This window comes from Pogonomyrmex barbatus, unplaced genomic scaffold, assembly GCF_055798465.1.
Source record: "Pogonomyrmex barbatus isolate J1 unplaced genomic scaffold, ASM5579846v1 scaffold9, whole genome shotgun sequence".
NCBI classification, from domain to species: domain Eukaryota; kingdom Metazoa; phylum Arthropoda; class Insecta; order Hymenoptera; family Formicidae; genus Pogonomyrmex; species Pogonomyrmex barbatus.
This window is the reverse complement of record NW_028297193.1, coordinates 2,965,997-2,971,002: the sequence shown is the minus strand read 5'-3', so window position 1 is coordinate 2,971,002 and position 5,006 is coordinate 2,965,997. Positions and strand designations below refer to the sequence as shown.

Sequence of the window (5,006 nt, the reverse complement as noted above, 5' to 3'; positions counted from 1 at the left end):
ATTCTTGCACAACACGACATGAATGAAAAAACTCTTATCCTCACTCGCAACTATCGAAATAAATTAAATATAGTAACAATCAATGTACTTAGTAATTTAAGAGTGATGATTTAGCTGTAACATTGTATTTACTTTCTCTTTATCTTATTTAACGAAAGAAAAAGTAATATTCTAGGAATATAATTTTGGATAACTTGCACAAATCTAGCTTAATTTATTTTTTTATTTTAGAGAAAAATTTATTTAAAAATGAAAATATTTTCTTCAAATATATTTAATTTTTAATGAGCATAATTAAATCTCTTAATTTATTATTAAATTTCTAAAATATCCTTTCAGCTATTCTGTTAATTACTATATAGATAAGATAATAACATAAAAGATATAATAAATATCATAAATTTAAATAATTTATCTTTTCGATAACAAAAAATAATTATTGATTTGTAAGAAAAATGCTATATATTTTTTATTCTAGAAAACGACGATAAAATAAAAAATTTTTATTAAAAATGTATGTACTGTTATTTTATTTTTATATGTCTCTTATATTTTGATTATATGATTTTATATCAATTTTTATATTATTTTAATATTTATATAAGAAATATTTTGTGTGTCATTATAAATACACGATATTTCGAATGTGTCATCACAAGTAAATACAAGCATTGTGTAACTAAAACGTTGATATGTGATCGATTTTTTATGTATGAAACTAATACTCATATATATTGTACATTTATCTATTAATCTCATTTTGTTTATACATTACATATATTTTGTTTATACAATTACATTTAGATTTTGTTCATTATTATTAATAAAATTATTATTAATAAAATCAAATAATTTTTTCGAAGTTTTACATTAAATCCCGCTAAATATTCTAATAATATCCGAAAATTTATCTTCGTTAATAAAATATTCGTTATGAAAATAAGTATTTCAAAATAATAATTCTTAGTTTCAAAAATTATGCATCTCTTTGCGTTTGTGTATGTGACGGAGAAAAGATTTTGCTATTTAGAACAATAATCAAAAGCTGATTTTATTTTACATGTAAAAATATGTGTAATTTCCGGTACGTTATACAATTTTTAATAAATGTGTTATTCTCAAACAAAATATTAAAATGTATTTCATGTAAACGGAAATGGTTTTCCATATTTTTTCTTGATATTAAACATTAATAATCTCCATAAGGCTTCCTTATAATAAGGATTCATTTCTTGAGTACGCTTATTATATGATATCTTATGTTGTAGACCACGCTGTTTCAATGCATATTCACACATTACTTTCCACTTCTTAGAAACACTTCTTGCGGTGATAAGTGATTTAGTATCCAGCATTTGTAATATTTTTTGAATAATATCAATTGGCAATTCGCTAATAAAATCTACCTTGCATTCATTAGGTAAATCGATAAACATTACATTCTCATTCATTTTCGGAACTTCTGAAACACACGTACATTATATATAGTTATATTTTTAATACAAGGATGATTAAAAAGCAGTGAAATGTATGTATATATATATATATATATATATATATATATATATATATATATATATAAAGAGTGTGTGTGTGTGTGTGTGTGTGTGTGTGTGTGTGTGTGTGTGTGTCACATAATTTATATATATGAATATATACATATATATATATATATATATAAAGTATACATATATATATATATATATATAAAGGCACACACACGCGCGCGCGCGCGCGCACACACGCACGCACCATACACATCACACTCTCTTGCGGCATTTTTCTATATGAGTTAAATTTCTATCTTTTTTTACTTTATATTTTATACTTTTTTTTACTTTATATTATATACTTTATATTAATTACAAAAATTGACATAATTTATTACAAATCAAGATTTGAATTTAAATAAGATATTTTTATTCAGGAATATTTTAGAATTTTCAAGTAATTCAAATTTAATAAAAAAAAAATAATTTTCACTTACTTGGTGAAGAATCAGTCTTATAAACATTTTTATTTCTTACATCCAAACAGAACTGTTGTTTTGCACTATTCTATAGAAAATCAATAAATAATAACATTGACTTTATATCTCAAATTTACTTTATATCTTTTTAAATTTTAAATTTTATGTATTAAGAAGAAATACTATCTTAAATTTTCTTAATTTAATAAAAGAATTGAAGAACTAGATCATAAAAAGCTATTAATTTCTTTTTATAATTTTACAGGAATAACACGTGCTTCTTTCAAAGAAATTGTGTGAAATGAAATTGAAAACTGAATGTATAAGAAATATAAAAGCATTGATAATAGAAGAATCCAAGTAAATATTTGAACAGAAAAAAATTGATTGATTAAAATTCTAACCCAAATAATAAGCAAAACTTACCTGAAATTAATGTACACTTTTAACATACTAATGATATATCCTCAAATGTACGATAAATATTGGGATAGGGAAAAAAATCTGTTTACATATAGCCGACAGATGGAGATCTGGTCGATTTTTTAAGTGCCACTATTGTGTAACTTATTAAATTAATTTTATATATATATATATATGTGTGTATATATATATATATTAATCGAATCCAATCTATCATTTGAGCGTTAAAACTTAATCGAGTCAATCGTTATTGAGATCCAATAATCTGGAGTATTCGCAATTCACCGATTCACATAAAGATACACGGTAGTATTTCGATTGTCATATGAGTAATATTACCTCATCAAATCTGCTTCAATATAACTTATTATGTTGGAAACATAAAAAAGGTAATATTTTATTATTTATGTTGTAATATGTAATGTTATAATATATAATTTTACAAAAAATTTTTTTAAACTATTTTTAATACTAAATGATTATTTAGACACTTTTTTAACAGAATCACTGATAATAAACTTAAAATTTTAATAAATTTTGATAATTATATTTTTTTTTTCTTCGAACATATGTTTCATGTATAAAATAGTCTAAATATTCTAAAAAACAGGCAAGAAAAAACAAATTTGATTGAAAAATAAGATGGAAAATTTTTTCGTTATGTTATTACTTTTTATACTTGTAAGAACTGAATTTTTATTAAGTAAATTCAAGATCAACTTTCTAAACCAGGACGTAAGTCGTGCAGCTATTCGTGAACTTGTTCCTATATTAATGTGTATATGTGATATTGATAATATCACATTGTGATTTATCTTATTTAAAACGTTTGCATGCAAGTCAAGTCAAGACTAACTATAAGTCTTTATATTATATAGTTATATAAATTTTTATATAATACAGGAATAAATAATTAATTCTACAAAATATCTCTCACACATATGTACAGCTTACGACATGATAATTCTAGCAATGTAAAATAAAATTAAAAACCTAAACTTCTAGCGTGCCTTTATATTATTTATACTAAAAATAATTATAATTAGTTAAATAAAATTTAATTAATTTTGTTAAGTATATTTAGTATGTATCATAAAAATTTGAATGAGAGAAATTGAAAAAGAGATTTTGTTTGATCTTGTTTTATGGGTATCTTCCATTAATGTACTGTTTGTATTTTTCATTACTTGATTGCTTTCAGCTTTAGATCGTAAATTAAATGGTAACTTCATTGTAAGTTGAAACCGAATATCATGAGAGACAATCTTCTTTTGAATAAAGGGATAGAAGATAAGCTTTTTTTGTATTTCATAAATCATCCTTTTATTCAAGATACTATCTAATAAAACTGTCTTTCTCTCTCTCTTTTTTTTCTCTTTTTCTTTTTTATTATAATATTTTTCTACAAACAATTTATGATTTTTTTGTGGAGGCAAAGCAAAATTATTGTTGTTGTGAAAGGTATTTTATATTTACACGCGGATATTGAAAATAGCAATATAACGAAAAGTATCGTAATGTTTATTTATGTAACATTGATTGAAAATACATATTTTATCATATTTGAATTGTATCGTTTACTCTGACAATAGATATCGCACGTGCGGTCCATGTGATTCTGCAGCATTAATTAGAAGATACGGCAGATTGCATCCGGTGAACAGAGGCTTACGGCACGAATAATGACGCAGCCGCCGGCCAATTTCGCCCCTGGCCAAAACGTTCAATTAAATGGTCCGTAAATCACCATTGTCGCGCGACGTAGGCGCAGATCAGTGATAAAATTAGCAATTTCTAGCGCGCAAGGTGAGATTTGCGCAAGCTTATTTGGTGTGAAAGTACAGACAAGATTGACTATGTTTTTGTTTTATTCATTGCTCTCGTTAGAAAATCAATCGCCTCGAATATGAATCGATCTATGTCTTCTACATTATAATTAGTATAAATATTTAATAATTGCAATAGTATATATATATATATATATATATATATATATATAGAGCAGCAAATTACCATATTGTAAAATTATTTCATGTGTACTGATATAAATAATTGTAGATCAAAGTTTATATAATTGCCTGCTTTCGTAATAATGTAATTAAATATATTTTTTCTCTTTTAATTTATAAAGAAATTATAAATTATAGATATATAAATGTAAATAATTTATAAATTATGTAAGTTTATATAACTTATAGTGTATTAATATTTTGTGATTGCATTAGTTATTTAATTTGATTTGTATGATATACACTATCATAACACATACTTTTGAAAACTTTTTTCTCATAGATAACATAACAGATAAATTCTGATTGGACGAATTAATCCTCGATAATTCATTTCGACTTTCTATCGCCAATTCGGCCACCAATTAATTCAATTCTGGTTTCAACATCGCGAAACTAAATTAAATTTTCCGCTAGCAAATATCGGAATACGATGAATCAAACAAAAACGCGTCAATGTTCGTTAAATACTTGTAATATAATGATACAGATCGTGGACATTAATATTTGATACGTAATGAACACATGCGATACATTATAAAGCATAATCCGATGAAATATGCATCGTATATTTTAAATAAAGTCAAGCATCAGATATAAATTTA

The 5,006-nt window shown here is 24.0% G+C and overlaps 1 long non-coding RNA gene across 1 annotated transcript; it reads right to left on the bottom strand.

Annotated features, from left to right (window-relative positions):
* Nucleotides 1–213: 213 nt before the first annotated feature.
* On the bottom strand, nucleotides 214–4,058 carry LOC148934532 (uncharacterized). The gene is made up of 3 exons (XR_016141244.1): nucleotides 2,396–4,058; nucleotides 1,988–2,057; nucleotides 214–1,462 (listed from the first exon to the last, which is right to left on the bottom strand). It is a non-coding gene; the product is annotated as an uncharacterized LOC148934532 (long non-coding RNA).
* Nucleotides 4,059–5,006: the final 948 nt, after the last annotated feature.